Source organism: Triticum urartu, chromosome 7A (genome assembly GCF_056163025.1).
Source record: "Triticum urartu cultivar PI428250 chromosome 7A, HENAU_Tu73, whole genome shotgun sequence".
NCBI lineage: Eukaryota > Viridiplantae > Streptophyta > Magnoliopsida > Poales > Poaceae > Triticum > Triticum urartu.
Window position 1 is genome coordinate 645,840,252 of NC_141879.1, and position 21,281 is coordinate 645,861,532.

The 21,281-nt window shown below is 46.4% G+C and overlaps 1 long non-coding RNA gene across 9 annotated transcripts; it reads left to right on the forward strand.

Annotated features, from left to right (window-relative positions):
- Positions 1 to 2,715: 2,715 nt before the first annotated feature.
- Positions 2,716 to 8,209, forward strand: LOC125524838 (uncharacterized). 9 transcript variants are annotated; one of them, XR_015610802.1, is made up of 6 exons: positions 2,716 to 4,004; positions 4,466 to 4,637; positions 5,492 to 5,605; positions 5,975 to 6,541; positions 7,383 to 7,485; positions 7,944 to 8,209. It is a non-coding gene; the product is annotated as an uncharacterized LOC125524838 (long non-coding RNA). The 9 variants fall into 9 exon arrangements; XR_015610797.1 differs by having other exon boundaries at positions 6,414 to 6,541; XR_015610804.1 differs by having other exon boundaries at positions 5,501 to 5,605.
- The last annotated feature ends 13,072 nt before the right edge of the window (positions 8,210 to 21,281 follow it).

Consider the following 21,281-nt stretch of genomic DNA (forward strand, 5'->3'; position numbering starts at 1 on the left):
TGATTCAGGGACACGAGTAAAATAGTGGAACTGAAGCTTACTCAACTGGGAGGATTATACATGGAAAATTTGTCTCGATATTGGAGACGGGTGAACTCCTCCTTCTCCCCTTTATACAGCTCGGCCAGTATTTTGGCCAGGGCGGGGGGGGGGGGGGTCTTCGGGGCCTTCCAACCATAGCGTGAGGCGTCGCCTTCCCCTTTATAATGCCACATAGGCAGCCCTCAGTATTGCAGTGGCTGGACCCCCCGCGCTATAGAGATTGCCATTACCTCGACTATTGACAATCCGGACTGGGCAAGCGTCTTAATCTTACCCAGCAGCAGGCTGATCTATGCACTATCCTCTTCCTCGAGGCTCCGAGGACGCCAGCTATGGCATTTCTTCAGCGGAGCACTTGAAAACTCGGGGAGGCCCATACGGACAGGGTCGGGTAGAGTGACGTCGTCGATGTAGAATCATTCGTAAGGCCACTCTTCGGAAGCTTTCTTCGGCGTGCCGGACAGGTATCCGGTCCCGGTGATGTGCCACACTTCGGCTCCTCCCACTTCAAAAATTGACCCACCTTGATTACGAGGGACGAGGCAGAATAGTCTTCTCCATAAATCGAAATGGGTCTCGCAGCCCAGGAATAGCTCGCATAGAGCGACATAACCCGCAATATGAAGGATAGAGGCGGGAGTGAGACTGTGCAGTTGGAGGCCGTAATACTCCAGCAGACCTCGGAGGAAGGGATGGATCGGAAATCCGACACCTCTTAACAAGAAGGGGACGAAGCATACTTGTTCTCCCCTGGACGGATTGAAGAAGTTCACCGTTTGAGCCCCACCCTTAAAGGACGTCATCCCTTCTCGTACGGGGACCAAGTCCGCGGGGGGAAGAAAGCCATGTGTTTGAAGTTTCGCCAGCTGACTGTGTGATACGGAACATCTCTCCCAATCACCCTTTTTGGAGTCGTGGGGACGAGAGGAAGAGTTGGGAGCGCTAGCCATGTTGGAGTTGGTTTTTTTTCTTAGCAAGCTCTGAGGATTTTTCACGGGGTGTGGAATGGATCTGAGATCTATTCTCTTTAAATAGGCACCTTTGTGGTACGGTCGGGGCCGAGGGGTACAACATTAAATGGAAGGCCGAACACACTACTCGGGAGTCATCGGTGGAGGAACCCGCCTTGCAATGCTCATATTCATCAAGATCAATCAAGCAGGACGTAGGGTATTACCTCCGTAGAAAGGGTTTGAGATTTGTCGGTTTGACACCGACAGCTGTCCAAACATCGGATGTGACCAATCCTTCGGCATTGGCCCGCATAGACCTGGTTAGGGGTATGGAGGGAAGGCCTCCTCGAATCGAGGATCGACGCCAGAATTAAGGGCAGGAAAGAGTAGGGCAACATCGAAGTATGCTTCGACGCTGACTAAATAGGTACCCTGCACAGGCAGGCCGTTCCACCACCACAGACCAAATCTATGATGCCCGCCGTAGCTAGCACAACCACGCCGGGTCACACACACTCGCTAGCATCATGGACCACACCACCGCCTGACCACAATAATATGCAGCCCCATTGTGAAAAAATGTCCGGCGACGTGATTCGAACTCTTGACATCCCGATTAAATGCAATTGCATTCACCAACTAGGACAACTGACCTGGTGTGCCTACTTTACTTTTTTTCCTTCTTCAAATAAACACTAAACAACACATTGCTTTCTTGTTTGGCTTTTTTGGACATTTATTCTTTTTTTTCATTTTTAACAATTCACGACTTTAATTTTAAAAGTGTGATTTTTTTTCTTAAATTTCATGCACTATTCGTTGTCGTGAACTTTTCTTAAATTTTTGAACATTTTTCTAAAATTCATGAACTTTTTTCAGAATGAGTCAACTTTTTCAAATGCATGAATGTTTTTCAAATCCACAAACTCTTTTCAACTTTTACGAACTTTTTATGAAATCCAGTGAACTTTTATAAAATATGACTAAAAAGATCAAATTGACAAACTTTATTTCCAAAATAAATAAACTTTCTTTAGTGATTGATTTTGAAAATATCCAAAAAAATCAAATATGTGAGCATTTGTTTTCAAATTCGATGAACTATTTCAAACCCCGAATGCTTGGGCTGGCCCATCTGGCGTCAATGTCGTCGCCTAGTTCTGCCAAAGCCTAAGCATTTGTTTTGTTTTTCTTTTAGTTTTTCATTCCTTCATTTTTCACCTTTTTGAAAATTATTATTATTTTGAAACCTGTTAAAAAAATTCAAATATTGTCTGGAATATCCAAAAATGTTCCTGTGTTCGAATATTGTTTAAAAATTTAAACATTATCCTGGAATTTAAAAATTCCCATTTTTTGAGTTGTCTGTTCACAAATTTAGGAAATGTTTGTGTTTCAAGAGAAGTTGATAATTTTTTTTAGAGTATGCGGTTTCCAATTTTTGGTCAAATTGTTTTCATCTATTGTTAGGGATTTTTCACAATTTTTGGCAAAAGTTTTCAAGTTTACGAATTTTTATACATAATTTGAAATTCCAAAATTGTTGCCAGAGTTCAAGAAATGGTTAGTTCATAAGAAAATGTTCATGTTGATTTATAATGAATAAAATTGCAAATTGCATTGAACATACAAAGGATGAAGGGGGTGCTAGGCAGGCTCACGCTATCCACGTGTCGCTATGAATAGTCCATGAGCGAGCGGCCCGCATCCCCCCACCCCCACCACGAGCCGTCAGCCCGCATCTCCGCTCGCACACCAGGCGCCGCTCCCCCGCTCCAGCCGCCTCTCCTCCGCTCCCCTCCTCTCTCATGAACCCTAGCGCCGCCACACCCCGCGCAGCGGCCGCATCCCTTCCCGCTCTCCACTCGCCGCGCAGCCGCCGCATCCCTGCCCGCTCTCCACCCACCTCGGTCGCCCCCTCCCACACCTCTCCTCTGCCCCGAGACCCCCAGCTACACAACCCCAACTCCGGCGGTCTCCTCTCCCTGCAGCGCCGCCGCTCTACCCTCTTCCGTGACCCTCACCTTCCTTCCTCTTCAAAGGAAGGGATGGGAAGGGAAGGGGAGGGGAGGCCCCAGATCGAGCGGAGCGACACAGCGGCACCGGCACGGGTGCGCCGTCGTCTACCTGGTCCTCGAACCGGCCGTTCCCCTACTGACCATGGCCTCCTCCCCCTCTCTCTGTATCTCCCACACGGCGGCGCGGTGCAACCGGCGGCGATGGCTTTCTGGCAGGCACGCCACTTCCTGTTTTGCGGCGTGTGCGGCACCCTCCTCGACTTCAACTCCCAAGCATCCTTGTGTGTTGTGTCTAAAAATCCCGTGGCTAATGCAAGACATGCCCCTTGTTTTCTCAAAATCAATGAATGGTTCCAGGCAAATAACTAGGTCTGCAAGAATGATTTTATACGTTCAAGGCTCGTTCAGTTTGGTGCTTGTTTGAATGTTTCTGCATTAAGCTTTCTTAGACTCCTCGAATTCAACTGAGCCAGCGGTTATGAATTCACAGTATACTTGATATACTCCTCAAATTCAACTGAGCCCGCGGTTATGAATTCACAGTATACTTGATATAGGGCAATATCGATGTCTTCTGAACCTTTAGATCAGTATTTCAAAAGAGCATCAACGGAGTGAGAGTTCATTTCTTTAGAGCATTTGTTATAATCCACCATTTTGTATTTGCCAATTGCCATCGACTGAGTGAAAGTTCATTTCTTTAGAGCATTTGTTATAATCCACCATTTTGCATTTGCCAATTGCCTTAATTTTTCTCTATCCACTAGGCCCTCGGTATTCTTAGAAGGTCGTCTCATAATTTCTGTGATTCTTCCCTCTATAGATGGCTTAAAATGGAGGCTTGCATGCCCAAGGCAGGTGGTTAAGGCCCTCTTTAGTTGGTGTGGCAGTGGTGAGTGGAATGCACGATGCAGCAGCCTGGAGAAGTGGCCAACACGGCTTAGGAAGCGCCCCACCTGTGAAGCGATACATCTGATGCCAACATACCAAGGTGAGCATCGCCTACTTCCCCACTCTGTATATATGCAAGCCTGTGTGATTTACTCTGCTTCTTCCTCCCCTTTTAATTAATTAATCTCTTACTGAGCAGAGCATGCTCTTTAGGTTGTTAGCACAAATGATATAGTTGAATTAGTCTTCTTTTACTGGTGGTTTTTGGTAATGACTTACTATGCTTCACATATTTCGAAAAGCCTATGCATTTACATTTCTGCTGTCAAAGAAACACGTTCTTAAGGTAACTGCAGGCAAACCAACAGATTCGACTTCCGTTGTGCACATGTTGTTTTATTGAAAGTCACACCTACTTTCTGCAAGATATGACTTTGCCGGTCTCAAGTATTACTTTCACTTATTCGATGGTGTTCATATAGCACATTGGTTTATGGCAATGTTTGGTGTAATTTCATAGCATCCTTACAATTTTCTTTGTTCATCTGGACATCCATGTAGGGACTTGAACTCATGGACAAGGCATCATCCTTATTGCAAGATATAATCCTGGCCGGCGGAAGTACAGTGACACAAAGAACCCGGGCGCCGTCTGCTTCCTGCATCGGCAAGCAAGCGGCGGAGCTTCCAACGGGCAGAAATGCGTGCGTGTTGGACTTATGACACAACTGAAGTATGTAACTGTATTTTGTTATTCCATCTCTTTCTTATTTTGTTATGTGCTTATACTTCAAACATAGGTTAGGGACCTAGAATACATCCTGTGCGGTTACCATCAAAGTTGTAGTTGTAGGTTATAGTTACAATCCTTCAGAAATAATCACGAGTTGGCCTATCATTGTTGTCAGGAACGCACATTATTGCCCTTATTGTGTACGTTCATTTTTCCTTAAAAAAAAGGTAATGCACACGACACGATAGGGATACATCATGCACAACATCGGAAAATGCTACATAAAGGAGGAGAGTCTTACAATACATCTTGCTAAATTATGGTGTGTCTCTATAGTACCCAAGGGTCCAAGAGAGTCTTACAATAAAATGCTACATATAACTAAAAGAGGAGAGTCCCTGCTGTGAGTAGCAAGTCAATTTCTACCAGGGAAAACTAATAAATTCATTTTGTTTTTCAATGCTAAATTTACTCGAAGATTATATTTCTGTATTTCCAATATGGTGTGGAATGAGCGTACTATAATAATTATGGATAACTTGTCGCTTCTGACAAAGTGCTCCACACACGACAATGCTGGGACGATAACTGCATGACCGAGGGATCCAGCGGCCGCTGCTGGGCTGGGCTCGAGATTCCTCGGCTGGATTTAATCATCATGCACGAGTCGTCCAAACTCTATCGTCCCCGTAGCACTGCTCCAAGCTAATAGTCTGAGTGTGTGTCTTCTTCATTTTTACGTTCATCAGTTTGTACCTTTTTTTTTGAAATATTCAATATATTTGACAGTAGGTCTGGTTTTGCCTATCTTTCCTTGGTGTTGCCTCCAAATTGATTTCTTTTTTTCTTTCAAGCTACAACAGTGAGTTCACCTAAGTATCTTGATGTGTCCTCGTATATGTTTGGCTTTTTGTTGGAATGTTGTTGGTTGTCCTTTGAAGCGACACTTCTGATGCCAACATACCAAGGTGAGCTTCATCTACTTCCCCACTCTGTATATATGCAAGCCTGTGTGATGTACTCTTCCTCCCCTTTTAATTAATTAATCTCTTACTAAGCAGAGCATGCTCTTTAGGTTAATAGCACAAACGATATAGTTGAATTAGTCTTCTTTTACTGGTGGTTTTTGGTAACGACTTACTATGCTTCACATATTTGGAAAAGCCTATGTAATTACGTTTCTGCTGTCAGATTGTATACCATGTAAATTACAGGAGCACAATGTACCTTTGCCTTTAAATACGAAATTACTTGCGAGCAACTGAATGCCATCTAAAATTCATAGCTACAAAAGAAAGGCCTTGATATGCAAATAACTCTCATTTTAAATCGTGTAGAGTGCAGGTACCAACTTGTCCTGCTTCAATGATCTGTGGCTCCGAAGGGAATTTACTACTAGGAACATATGCAATGTTTGGTTATCTATGTCCATCTAACTGTCAAAAACATCTGTGGAATGCAAAATGGACTGTGTAATACTTCTTGAAGAGGCAATGCTTGTTATCTGTATGCAAGTTTCTAACCGCATTAGCAGGAAAAAGTTTGGTTTATGTTAGTGTAATCTTCAATATATCATTTTTGCTGCTTGGAACCGGACCTTCGATCTTCTGTTCCGCATGCTATTTATTCTCCGGTGAAGTAGTAAAATAAATGCATAGTCTGCCGGCCCTCGCTAAGAGCCCAGCTGATTTAAAATGTGCCAGTGTGCTCCTTCTATATCTACATGTGATGCACATTTATGCCTGACCAATCCATTGGATTGAATTTGTACTGCAGGTTTTACTAAAAAAATCCATTACCATCACAAGTTGTATGTGGCACAGGTGCTTCTTTAGGCAATGCGTAGTCTTAATGTAAGGAGGTACCGAGATACACGAGGGGTTGGAGCAGGACTGCAGGAGGAGGTGAGGATATGTTTTGTTTCAGATCCACCTGATTAATCCCAAATTTTGCAAGGTCTGCTTCTTATGCAGAGCTTTCTTTCGATGAGCAGCCTAGCCAATTAATTACATTTAGTCCTTTTAGTTAGATTTAGTATTAGGTGAATTATTTGCTTTTGTGTCGATGAACAAATGAGTCTTATTTATTTTTGCTTTAGATTATTATCGTTTTCGATGTTGGTTTGAAGTTAAAAGTGAGAAATAGATTAGGTGACAGGGATATTGTGTGACAAACTTTTATTTTGTCTTGTGTTTAATCCTATTTAGCTTTTGTAGATAACTCTATGATAGCATCTGTACTGACAACAGTTCGATCGTGTATGTCGTAGAATGTTGAGTGCTTGAATTAACTTGATGACCACAATAATTTGTATAGCCGGAAGAAATAGTGATTATATTCGAATCACCTCCTTTTAGCTAAGAGTAGTAGGCAATCTCACTTTAGCTAAGAGGGGCAGGCAAGTGTGAGTCAAATAAAAGGAATGCAAGAACTCAAATTTAGCCTGATAGACGGTTATTTAAATAATTCTGTTTTACTTTATGGGAATTGCACAATGTAGATATTCATAGTGGAATGGGCTTCTTTTCTTCCATAATGTATTTCATCAGCATGGTCTCCAACTCCTCATCTTGAAACATTAGTTTGGAGATTTCTAGAGAAAATAAAATTCTTGTAATAATTTCAGATTTTACATGATCAGTAGAGTAGGAAGGCTTTCAAGAATTCGTAAGATAGTTTTGAACTCTTCTCAAACTGAAAGGATCATATACTGACGCAAACAATTTATGTATTGTTTTGTGCCAGTTTGGATTACTCTGAGCAATTCTCTCCGGAGTTGAGAGTACTCTGAGCACTGCCCATAGCGCGCCACGACGACTGTTTGCACATCAGGAGCCTCGCGACGCAGGTCATCTCTCTCCTTTCTCCTCCTCCAGCTTCCCTCCCTTCAGGTCTCATTGTAGCCTTTATGTGCGAGAGGCTTGATTATGGGCATAAGCAGAACAATTTTCCATTTCATTGGTGCGTGCACAAGAGCAATGAACTCGGAAGGGTTTCTTTTCTAATGTGATTTGCTTCATTCCTAAATATAGCTCATCGTCTGTGCCCTCTTTTTGGTCCATGACATGGATATTCCTATTGAAACAAAGGTCTGGAATTCACAGTTTGATGGATTGGTAGTCGTTACATTATTCCTCATTTTCCTGTTTGCCTGGTCTCCCATTGCTATGTTGGATGAAGTTTTCTTGCTAGCTTTTCGTTTACTATGAGAAGTTACATGCATGAGGCATGATAGATGCATTCCTCATATTCTTTCTATCTGCTAACTTTGACTTCCTTTTTTCTCATACATTGCTCCTTCTATAGTCCTCATATGACCACATCCTCAGAAGACAATAACAAGTCTGCTTATTCATGCATGCACACCCTCAGAAGACCACAATCGGCCTGAGAAATCTTCTCTGCTCAAACTATGTATGATTATCTACATGAGGCATCTCTGCCTGTGTTGCTTGCTTTTTGAAAGCATTGTAAATGGCTATCAAAACTTCTTATAACGCTATGTATCAGCATCGTACCTAAGTATATATTTCCTTGTGACTAAATATTCTGACGAGCTTGCTTCGAATGCTTGTTTTGCTCTCCTCCCTTTGCGCCATTGACGCAACGGGTCATCTAGTAAGTATTCAAATTAGGAAAAACTACATGCTCACGGATGCACCCGCTGGCCTAGTCTAGCACACTCCTCTCAACCCGTATTTTTTTGACTATGAATAAATGGACCTAACTATTGTAAGCATGTGGACATGCCCCTATTAGGCATCCATTCCAGGTTTGAATGAATTCTGACACCATGTAACATGTCCGGCCATTTATCGGCCTTTTTTCACCGTGAAAACTCAAAAAAATGCAAAACTTGTTAAAAACCCAAACAATTTGACATGACGCCTTGAATTGGTCATGGGCCCTGAAAATAAATTGGGGTCATTTCAAAGGTGTCAAAAAACAATGTGCTCTCATACGGAGCCTTCTGACCACCCCGGACACCCACCATTGTACATGGTCTTGTTTCAAACATTTTTAAATGACACCAACATATGCTAGCAGATGGGCATGCCCATGGTAGGCATCAATGACATGTTTTAACGAATTCTAACACCGTATGCGAGTTGTGCCACGTCCAACCATTTATCGGCCATTTTTCACCTAGAAAACTTCACAAAAGTGCATGATTTGTCAAAAATTAAACAACTGAGCACGGTGCCTTTAAATTGGTCATATAATCACATGGAAAGAATTTGAGCTCATGTGATGGATACCAAGAAAACGTGCTCTCAAACGGACCCTTCTGGCCTACGTGAACACCCTCCATTGAACATGATCTATGTTTGGACATGCATGGAATAATCCCAAAATTTCCAGCCAGGTGGACATGCCCATGGTAGGCATCCATGCCAGTTTGAATGAATTTCGACACCGAATGCAAGTTGCATCACGGTCGGCCATTTATCGGGCTTTTTCACCGAGAAAACTCCAGATAATGTAAAACTAGTCAAAAACCCAAACAACTAGGCATGATGCATTGAATTGGTGATACAATGTTATAAAAACAGTTCAAGGACGTCAAAAACAAGGTGTTCTGAAATGGAGCCTTCTGATGACACCCTCCGTTAAACATGGTCTAGTTTTGTACGTTATTGAAATGACGCCAACTTTTGCAAGCAGGTGGGCATGCCCATGGTAGTGATCAATGATAGGTTTGATCGAATTCTAACACTGTATGCAAGTTGTATCAAGTCTGACCAATTATCGTCCATTCTTGATCGAGGAAACTGTTCCAAAATGCAACATTCGTCAAAAATCAAAACAACTTGGCATGGTGTCTTGAATTGATCATACAAGCCAACGAAAAAGGGGGTCATTTTATGGGTGTCTAGAAACAACATGCTCCCAAACGGAGCCTTATGGCCTACCCGCACAACCTACATCGAACATGGTGTTTTTTAGACAGTTTTGAAATGGCTACAACTTTTGTCAACGGGTGAGCATGCCCATGGTAGGCATCCATGCCATGTTTGATGGAAAAGAGTGTTTAAAATCATAATTTCAACAGGTACTTTCAACTGTTATTTCAATTTTTTTAACATAATTAATAAATAGAAAAGGATAAAAATTAAAATAGTAAATGTTTTTCCAGATAATATTTGATGGAAAAAGAATTTAAAAGCATAATTTTAAAACATTTCATTAAAACTATTTTTTTGGTGTTCCAAATGATATTTCCAATTTCTGAACTGGTTTCAAAAAGAATAATGATATTTAAAAGGAGAAAATAAATTAACGTAAAAAAGAGAAGAATAACAAAAACTAGAAAAAAAAAACCTTAGGCCTTGGCCTAACTAGGCGACAATATGGCTCCCATCGGACGCATGTTGGGAATTTGTAAAAGTATTTGCATTTTTTAACAATTGTTCCCATTTTCGACCAATGTTTGAAAATTTCAAAAGTGGTTTATGTCATAAATTTTTTGTTGAAATTTGAAAACATGTACATGTTTTCAAATTTGGTCTAATTTCGAAAGTATGTTCGCGCTTTAAAAAATAGAAGTTAAAAAAAAACGTTCTTTTTTTCGTTTTTTGTTTACACATTAAAAAACTCAGGATTTCAAAAAATGTTCCGGCTATCAAAAATTCTTTGCATATCGATTTTTTTTATTTTTTCAAAGAAATTCTGATTTTCTAAAAATGTTGTCATGTTTTGGAAAAAAATTTGTGTCTTAAAAATATATATTTGATTTTTTTTCGTGTTTTTATAAAAGTGTTTGGAATTTTCAAAAAGTTTCTTGCATTTTTCTAAACTGTTCAGGATTAGAAATTTGTTAATATTTTTTAAAAATGTTCGGAATCAGAAAAGTTGTTCACATTATTGGAATTGCGAAAATTGTTCAACATTTTCAAAAATGTTTAGAGTTTCAAAAATTCTTTGCTTTTTCCAAAAGGTGTTCGACATTTCCAAATTGTTCACATTTTTTTCACGAAAAGTTTTGATTTTTCTCAAATATGTTTTTATATATGAATGTTGTTGTGTATTCTTATATAATTCGCGCTATATGAAATCACAAACAGCTGCTGGGTCGAGTGGCAAGCAGCGTGCTTTAATTGTGCACGGTCCCAATTTTAAGTCCTTGTTATCTCTCTTTTTGCAGTATTTTTTCTACATAAAATGGACACACGTGACTTAGGCCCTGCTTGGTTCGGCTGTGGATTTCTAAAAGCAGCTGTGAAAAATCTGCTGTGAAAAAGATGTAGTAATTTGGCAAACCAGCTGATACAGCTTTTTTAGATTTTGGCCCGCAGCGGAATCGGATTTTGGAAAGCACGTCCTGGGCTGCTTCCGCTTTTGGTTCAGATTTTGGCAGCGGATTTCTGGAATCGATTCTGCTGGGTTCGCCCTTTGGTTCAGATTCTGCTGCGCGGCAGCGGAATCCGTCAATAAAAGCTGAACCAAACAGCGCCTTAATAGGCCGGTCGAGGCGCGCAAGCACCAACTCAGAGAGCCTTGATGGTGTCTGTATGGCATATACATTGTGAAATGTTCATATTGGCATTTATACATTTATTAGTGAGGGGGCTGTACCGAAGCGGACCCTTTAGCTTATTATTCTATTCAAAATAATTGTATACTCCCTTTGAGTTCTCGAATCGAAAAAGAGAAAACCTAGAAATAATTTTCTCAGAAGAGAGAAAATAACCAGACAACGTTTGCTGTGATTGTCCAAAACATGCATTTAATTTTCTCTGAGCAGACGAACAGCGCGTACGGGGAACGGGAGGCGCGGGCGGATGGTGGCTTCCATCAACGTACTCCACGACCGAGGTAATTAAACACACGGTGGCGATAGGCTACCGCTACGCATGCGCCGCCCACATAAATTCAATTTGATGCGGTAATTAATCACCTAATTAACCTCATATACAATTTCCTAGACACTTTAGACTTCTTGGCTTCTCCCAGCAATAACGTCACCGGCTGCGCTACGCTCCCCCGACTGCCCAACCACCAACTTAACTCCAATCCTGTGACGCGTGAGTATAAAAGAACCTCACAGCCTCCCTCTTATCTGCCATTCTCCACCTCCACTCTATGGTAAAAAGCTCGCCATGTCCAACGCTGCTGCATCTCCCGTTGGCGCCACAAGCGGCGACGAGCCGCCGCTCACCGCGTCAACCATCGTCGCCCATGCCGTCGGGTCGCACATCCCTCGCATCGACGGCTACTCCTGCACCAAGGGTCTCAGCAAGGGAAAATTCATCTCGTCAGGGACGTTCTCCGTGGGAGGGCATCGTTGGTGCCTGCAATACTACCCGAACGGCGCCGGAAGTTACTATTCGGATTGGATATCCCTCTTCCTGCGTCTTGATCACACTACTGCCGATGAAGTCAAAGCCAAATTCACACTTAGGGCCTGTTTGGTTCATGGTTAACTTTACCACAACTAATCTTAGGTAAAGTGCGGCTGCCATAAAAAATGTGGCTCATAAAATGGCCACCACAAGTGTGGCAAGATTTGATAAAAAGTTAGGCCTATGACATGTGGATGAAGTGTCTAAAAAAATATGGCAAGTCACAAATGTGGCAATAAACCAAACATATGCCTAAGCTATTGTGGCACGATTAAGGTTAGGCGTGGCAAGCTTAGGGCGTAAACCAAACAGGCCCTTAGTGTGCTCGACCAGGAGGGGAACCCCGTGCCGTCGTACAGCCGTGACGTTGACACGTGCACCTTCTCCGTCAGGAAAGGAGGTAATGCTGTGTGGGGCTACGATTGTCTCATCAGGAGGGCCGACCTAGAGAGATCGGCTTACCTGAAGAAGGATGTTTTCAGTGTCAGGTGCGATGTGACCGTGGCAACAAATCAGTTCGTCACCAAGGACATCCCCGTTCCCGCAGTTCGCCGTGGCGTTTGAAGTCGCCGGAGAGTCCTTGAGCTCGATCGTGTGCGATCTGATGACTGAGCATGCAGGATGCAGGTGCCTTCTGTCCTTGTGCGGATGTTTTGCCAATGTTGCCAAGTCTTTTCTTTTCTATTATTATATCTCAGTAGGGAATGTTAGCTTAAGCACACTTGTGTACGTCGGTTTGGTTATCGAGTCTTGTAATGGAGTCGCCGAACTATTACGGTGCATTTCAGTCGTGTGTCCTTTAGGTTTTTCGTATTCCAGTCTCAAAACCGAACCTTTGAAGCTTCGGGTGTCGTCTTATTTTGTCGAGTTGGCAGGTCGTTAATTTGTCTTTGTAATCGCCTATGCAAGTCAATGGAAACCAGCAGCAGGTTCCCTTCGTGTTAATACTGGACTAGTATGTTTTCCCGTACGTTTCACGAGAACTCAATCTTGATAGATTGCATCTTACTCTAGCGATGCCTATCCCTATGCTATATATGACATCGTCCAGCAGCGGGAGCAGCACTCCCAGGAGCCAGCACTGCATATGCCTCAGGTCTTCGTCTGCCTTGACCTACGAGTGCAAAAAGATAATTTTCAATAAAAAAACCTGTTTTATGCACTCTTATCTTTTTATTTCAAATTTTAATAACTAAAATGCATGATAATAGACAAAGAACCTACATTTTTTGTTGCTATTTGGACACTTAAATTAGTTTCGGCATGCACTTGTATAGTTGAAGCAGAGAGATGACTTGTTCTTTTGGAAAAGATGGTTCAAAGTTCAAACAGTAATAATAAACAAAGCTGAAACAATGCTTCACATCTAGGTGCAATCTCGCATGCAGCGTTGCGGTGCAATCTCCCATACACATATTTTGGTTTGCATGGAGTGCACGTCCTATTAAACCCAATTAACAATGCATGCATGTAGATAAGAAAAGAAGATGATGTCAGCAAAGATTCCATTAGAAATTAAACTTCAAAATGCTTTGTAGCTCAAGCCGTTGGTCCGATTGAAAAATCGTTTTCACAAAAAAGATTCGTCGCGACGAAACCTTCAAAACTAGATCCCATGTTGATATGTTTCGATGATTTTTTTTCGGGTGAAAAGTTACCAGACCTAGGCTAAGTAAGTTATCACCTGTGTGGTACGTCAGTTACCATCATGTTTATATGGAAATTACCGGGGCGTAAAAATTGCTCCTCCAACATTCTCTCCTCATGAAAAAACATTAGAGCACAGAAACCCTGATGTAATTGTAAATCCTCACTATTTTGAAAATGTTTTATAGCTCAAACCGTCAATTTTGATTGAAAAATTGTTTTCACATAAAAGATCCACCACGATGAAAACTTCAAAACTAGATCTCGTGTTGACATGTTTAGATCACTTTTTTGGTCAAAAGTTACTGTAAAGTTATCAGTTATGTTATATGTATATTAACATGTTATTTATACAGAAGTGACCGGAGATGTGTTTTAAACGACTTCTTCCCCCTGGGTCAAATTTACTGTGGTATTTATATCTAAGTTATCAGCTCCCAGATGCATACATTACCGTTCTATTTGCACATAATGAACCGGGGTATGATTCAATAAATTTTTATTCGGGTATAAAGTTATCGTGTTGTTTATACCTAAGTTATCAGGTCTATGATGTGTGAGTTACCATGATATTGACAAAAGTTAACGAGGTATATTTCATCAACAACCCTCCAGCACTCCTCACCATCGTCGCCAAACTTACCAGGACTGGGGCACATAAATTATCTGATCTGCGATTTGTGAGTTATCATGTTATCTACACAAAAAATTACCATATATTTCATCAACCACCCTTCGCCCACCCAGTCACCGAATTTACCAACGAGTGGGGTACATTAATTATCAGGTCTATAAGGTGTGAGTTACCGTGCTATTCACATAAAAGTTATCGGGGATATATTTCATCACCCCCCCCTCGCAAAAAGTACCAGGACCGGGATGCATAAGTTTCGGGTCTCTGATGTGTGAGTTACCATGCTATTCAGACGAAAGTTACCAGGGGATACTTGATCACCACCCCCCACCCCCCCCCCCCACACACACACCAAAGTTATCAGGTCTATGATGTGTGAGTTATCATGATATTGACAAAAAAGTTACTGGAGGTGTATTTCGCCAACAACCCTCCCCCACCACTCACCAATGTCGCCAAAGTTATTAGGACTGGGGCACATAAGTTATCAGACTGTGATGTGTGAGTTATCATGTTATTCACACGAAAAGTTACCAAGGGTATATTTCATCAACCACCCTCCCCCCACATGGTCACCAAATTTACCAAAAAGACTGGGGCACATAAGTTATCAGGGCTGAGATGTGTGAGTTATCATGTTATTCACACAAAACGTTATCAAGGATATATTTCATCAACCCCCCCCCCCCCCCCCCCAAACCAAGTTATCAGGTCTATGATGTGTAGGTTACCATAATATTGATAAAAAAGTTACCGGAGGTATATTTCATCAACAACCCTTCCCCACCCCTCACCATCGTCGCCAAAGTTATCAGGACTGGGGCACATAAGTTCTCAGGTCTGCAATGTGTGAATTATCATGTTATTCACACAAAAATTTACGAAAATGTATATTTCATCAACCACCGTCCCCCCATCGAGTCACCAAATTTACCAAAATACTGGGGTGCATTAGTTACCAGGTCTACGAGGTGTGAGTTACCGAGCAATTCACATAAAAGTTATCGAGGGTATATTTCATCACCCCTCCCCCACGAAAAGTACCAGGACCGGGGGGCATAAGTTATCGGGTCTCCGATGTGTGAGTTACCATGCTATTCACATGAAAGTTGTCGAGGGATACTTGATCACCCCTCCCCCCTCCCCCCGACAAATTTATCAAGACCAGGGTACATAAAATTATCAGGTCTGTGATGTGTGAGTTATCGGGGTGTTTGTATGTAAGTTATCAGGTTCGCGGTGCGTTAGTGACCACGTTATTCACACAACATTATTGCGGGATGTTTCAACAAAAAAATGAGGTCAAAAGAATCACGTTAGTGGGGAAATAATTGACCGGACCACTATTTTTTAATGTTTAAATTCGTATTAACCAAGAACAAATATCATGTAAACTTGTTTCAAAAACAGCAAGTCTGAAGCCGGGCTAGTGGTTTGTGTCGTAGAAATTACTACTTGAGGAACAAGGTTCGATTCTTATCCAGCACAGGAAGCTATCAATTTTTTTGAAACGTGGGCAAGTATGCGATCGGTAAATGGTCCTCTTAATTTAGGAACATGGGCCGATGGGATGTGATGATGTGAGGAAAAAAAGTAGTGGGAACGGGCCTGCATCGGGGAAAAAAGGAAGAGGGAACGGGCCAGCATCGGGATATACGTGGGTTGTGCGGGCGATCCGGACGGGCTGCTTGGGGTCGTGCGATCCACAACGAGCAACGATCAGGTCGTACAGATCTATCGCTAACTTTCAGTCGAGCTTTAGGAATTGGCGCAAGTACTACACCACGCAACAATTCTTCAAAAAAAATTCATGTCCCTCGTCACAAAATCTTGAGTATGGAGTTTGACTCTAGCTCCCAGCAAAAAAATTCTGGAATTAGCACAACTCTTATTTTGATGCTATGAGGTATAAAAGGTTAAGTTCTCATGTTTTCCACTTTCAGCAACTAAGAGGTTGTAGCTTGTTGGTTGAAGGAAGCATGCGGAGGCTGTGCGTCCTGGGTTTGATTCCCATCGGGCGCATCACTCAGGCGAATCGTGCGTGCCTGTCGCTAATGACCAGTCGGCAGGTATTTAGCTTTGTTGTTTTTTGAAATCTGTAGAAAACCTTCGACTGATCTGCATGTGCAAATTAAAATCCGGAGCATAAATAATTTGATGAATAGCTTCATTTTCTAAAAATAAGAAAAATGTACGAGTCACGGGAGGACGCCATCGAGGCACTCCATCGTGCTTCCACAACGATGCTGGTTGGCAACGGCGCCCACTGCAAATTTTGGTGTTATCGCTCAATGAACGGTGAGGACCTCACCTCCTTTGCCCCGAAGACCGTACGCAGCGACAAATCCGGTGAGGCATGATGTTATGATGGTATGCCAGGCCCTCCTCGGGCATGCCTGGGTGCGTGACGATGTTGGCGTGCGCTCACGGTCCCAGTCATCTCTTAAAGCATCACTCTGCTCGATCACTTGTCATAAGTCCAACTGATGAATGAGGACAACCACCAGGTATGGAAATGGTCCAGGTGACGGCTAGTACTTGGCTACCACGGGCGTTCTTCCTTGTGTGAACTGCTTCCCCTGCCCCATATTGGAGTCCAGGACATCTCCAGCTACACCCTCACTCTCTCTCTCGCACGGACGGGAAAAGAAGGATAGTGAAGCACACAAAGGATATTCCGGCGACGAACGCCTGTATCTTGGTCTTTTATTCATCTGAAGTCAAAACCAAACAAACATGAGTATAAATGCTTAAGTAGCATCCGGCCACACACACGCACACAGTCAGCCGGAGCAACAACCTGCCCAGATTTTGTGCCACTCACGCACTAACCAACTAACCCACGCATACACTATCCAACCATCTAAGCCACTAGCTAATCATGCACACAATGCAGCCCGCCTCCCCTATTCTGGTGCTCGCGTCTTGCTCGCCCAGGCCAACCCACGGCGCGCTCTAAAGCGTACTCTACGGCTGCTACTAACTACGCCAATGAACTACGCGACCGGGGCTCATACCATCACGACGCACGCAACGACACACTCGTGGTTTATTTCCTAACATACTCTCCCTAAACCACGACGTTTTATTTCCTAACATACTCTTCCTAAACCACGATGTCTTCGTCCATCTTGATGTACAAGACACCGGCTCCTCATCGACTGTCGCACCATGGCCGTCACACCGCGCCGCTGTGGCTTTCGCCGCGCAGCACCCCACGTCCCGCGCTCCCAGGCTCGTGTACACGACGCGCATGCACGCAGTCGCCACGGCCCGAGTCCAGCGCCCCGATGTGGTCAGTCCTTCGCTGCCTTCGCCACGCCGTCGTCGTTGTAGCCGCACTCCCCACGTCGCCGCGCTCCCGGCCCGCGCTCCCGCCGTGCACGTACGCGATCTACGCAACCAGGTCCAGCGCATCGACGCGGTCCCGACGCACCCGACGCGTCCGATGCGCACCCATAACACGCACCGGTCGCGCCTGGCTGGCCGCCGCGCTTATTGCCCTGCACCGCTGCGCCGTCAACCGCAGCGCAGCGCCTCCACGGTCTTCGCCCCGAGCCGCCGCGGCCTCTGCGACACCTCGCAGGTCCTCCGCGACCGCCGCTGCTCGTCGCGCGCACGGCATCACGCCACACCGCCGTGGACTCGCCGCGCGTTGCCGACGCCAGGCGCTCGCCGCGCGCCCGGCATCACGCCACACCGCCGTGGACTCGCCGCGCGTTGCCGACGCCTAGCGCTCGCCGCGCGCCGTTGCCAAGACCTTCATGTCCGCCGCGCACCGCGCGCATCGCGGACGCCGCCATGCGCCACGGCCGCCCTTCGAATCTGGCTCTGATACCAATTGTTGAAGTCCAGGGCACCTCCAGCTGCACCCTCACTCTCTCTCTCTCTCACGGACGGAGGAAGAAGAAGGATAGTGGAGCACACAAAGGATATTCCGGCGACGAACGCCGCGGCGACGAACGCCTATATCTTGGCCTTTTATTCCTCTGGACTCAAAACCAAACAAACATGAGTACAAGTGTTTAAGTAGCATCCGGCCACACACACGCACGCAGTCAGCCGGAGCAACAACCTGCCTAGATTTTGTGCCACTCACGCACTAACCAACTAACCCACGCATGCACTATCCAGCCATCTAGGCCACTAGCTAACCATGCGCACAATGCAGCCCGCCTCCCCTATTCTGGCGCTCGCATCTTGCTCACCCAGGCCAACCCACGACGCGCTCTAAAGCGTACTCTATGGCTGCAACTAACTACGCCAATGAACTACGCGACCGGGGCTCATACCATCACGACACACGCAATGACACACTCGTGGTTTATTTCCTAACATACTCTCCCTAAACCACGACGTTTTATTTCCTAACATACTCTCCCTAAACCATGATGTCGTCGTCCATCTTAACGTACAAGACACCGGCTCCTCATCGACTGTCGCGCCATGGCCGTCGCACCGCGCCGCTGTGGCCTCCGCCGCGCAGCACCCCACGTCCCGCGCTCCCAGGCTTGTGTACACGACGCGCATGCACGCAGTCGCCACGGCCCGAGTCCAGCGCCCCGACGCGGTCAGTCCTTCACTGCCTTCGCCACGCCGTCGTCGTTGTAGCCGCACTCCCCATGTCGCCGCGCTCCCGGCCCGCGCTCCCGCCGCGCACGTACACGATCTACGCAACCAGGTCCAGCGCCTCGACGCGGTCCCGACACGTCCGGTGCGCACCCATAACACGCACCGGTCGCGCCTGGCTCGCCGCCGCGCTTATTGCCCTGCACCGCTGCGCCGTCAACCGCAGCGCAGCGCCTCCACGGTCTTCGCGCCGAGGCGCCGCGGCCTCTGCGACACCTCGCAGGTCCTCCGCGACCTCCTCGTCTCCGCGACCGCCGCTGCTCGTCGCGCGCACGGCATCACGCCACACCGCCATGGACTCGCCGCGCGTTGCCGACGCCATGCGCTCGCCGCGCGCCCGGCATCACGCCACACCGCCGTGGACTCGCCGTGCGTTGCCGACGCCACGCGCTCGCCGCGCGCCATTGCCAAGACCTTCATGTCCGCCGCGCACCGCGCGCATCGTGGACGCCGCCGCGCGCCACGGCCGCCCCTCGAATCTGGCTCTGATACCAATTGTTGGAGTCCAGGACACCTCCAGCTGCACCCTCACTCTCTCTCTCTCTCACGGACGGAGGAAGAAGAAGGATAATGGAGCACACAAAGGATATTCCGGCGACGAACGCCGCGGCGACGAACGCCTATATCTTGGCCTTTTATTCCTCTGGACTCAAAACCAAACAAACATGAGTACAAGTGCTTAAGTAGCATCCGGCCACACACACGCACGCAGTCAGCCGGAGCAACAACCTGCCTAGATTTTGTGCCACTCACGCACTAACCAACTAACCCACACATGCACTATCCAGCCATCTAGGCCACTAGCTAACCATGCGCACAATGCAGCCCGCCTCCCCTATTTTGGCGCTCGCGTCTTGCTCGCCCAGGCCAACCCACGACGCGCTCTAAAGCGTCCTCTATGGCTGCTACTAACTACGCCAATGAACTACGCGACCGGAGCTCATACCACCGCGACGCACGAAATGACACACTCGTGGTTTATTTCCTAACATATTCTCCCTAAACCACGACGTCGTTATCCATCTTGACGTACAAGACACCGGTTCCTCATCGACTGTCGCGCCATGGCCGTCGCACCGCGCCGCTGTGGCCTCCGCCGCGCAGCACCCCATGTCCCGCGCTCCCAGACTCGTGTACACGACGCGCACGCACGCAGTCGCCACGGCCCGAGTCCAGCGCCCCGACGCGGTCAGTCCTCCACTGCCTTCGCCACGCCGTCGTCGTTGTAGCCACACTCCCCACGTCGCCGCGCTCCCGGCCCGCGCTCCCGTCGCGCATGTATGCAATCTACGCAACCAGGTCCAGCGCCTCGACGCGGTCCACTCCTGCGGTCCCGACGCGTCCGGTGCGCACCCATAACACGCACCAGTCGCGCCCGGCCCGCCGCTGCGCTTATTGCCCTGCACCACTACGCCGTCAACCGCAGCGCAGCGCCTCCACGGTCCTCGCGCCGAGCCGCCGCGGCCTCTGCGACACCTCGCAGGTCCTCCGCGACCTCCTTGTCTCCGCGATCGCCGCTGCTCGTCACGCGCACGGCATCACGCCACACCGCCATGGACTTGTCGCGCGTTGCCGACGCCACGCGCTCGCTGCACGCCCGGCATCATGCCACACCGCCGTGGACTCGCCGCGCGTTGCCGACGCCACGCGCTCGCTGCGCGCCGTTGCCAAGACCTTCATGTCCGCCGCGCACCGCGGACGCCGCCACGCGCCACGGCCGCCCCTCGAACCTGGCTCTGATACCAATTGTTGGAGTCCAGGACACCTCCAGCTGCACCCTCACTCTCTCTCTCTCTCGCACGGACGGAGGAAGAAGAAGGATAGTGGAGCACACAAAGGATATTCCGGCGACGAACGCCGCGGCGACGAACGCCTGTATCTTGGCCTTTTATTCCTCTGGACTCAAAACCAAACAAACATGAGTACAAGTGCTTAAGTAGCATCCGTCCACACACACGCACGCAGTCAGCCGGAGCAACAACCAGCCCAGATTTTGTGCCACTCACGCACTAACCAACTAACCCACGCATGCACTATCCAGCCATCTAGGCCACTAGCTAACCATGCGCACAATGCAGCCCGCCTCTCCTATTTTGGCGCTCGCGTCTTGCTCGCCCAGGCCAAACCACGACGCGCTCTAAAGCATACTCTACGGCTGCTACTAACTACGCCAATGAACTACGCGACCGGGGCTCATACCATCGCAACGCACGCAATGACACACTCGTGGTTTATTTCCTAACCCCCCAAGCTGATTTGTAAGTCATGGGCACCGGCAAAATGCAAAATGCACCTATGGCTCTTAGTCCCAAACCGACTATGGACCTCGGGTCGCCGGCAGTGCCATGGCCTTTCCACCACGAGAACATATCTAGTGGAAACCTTACATTC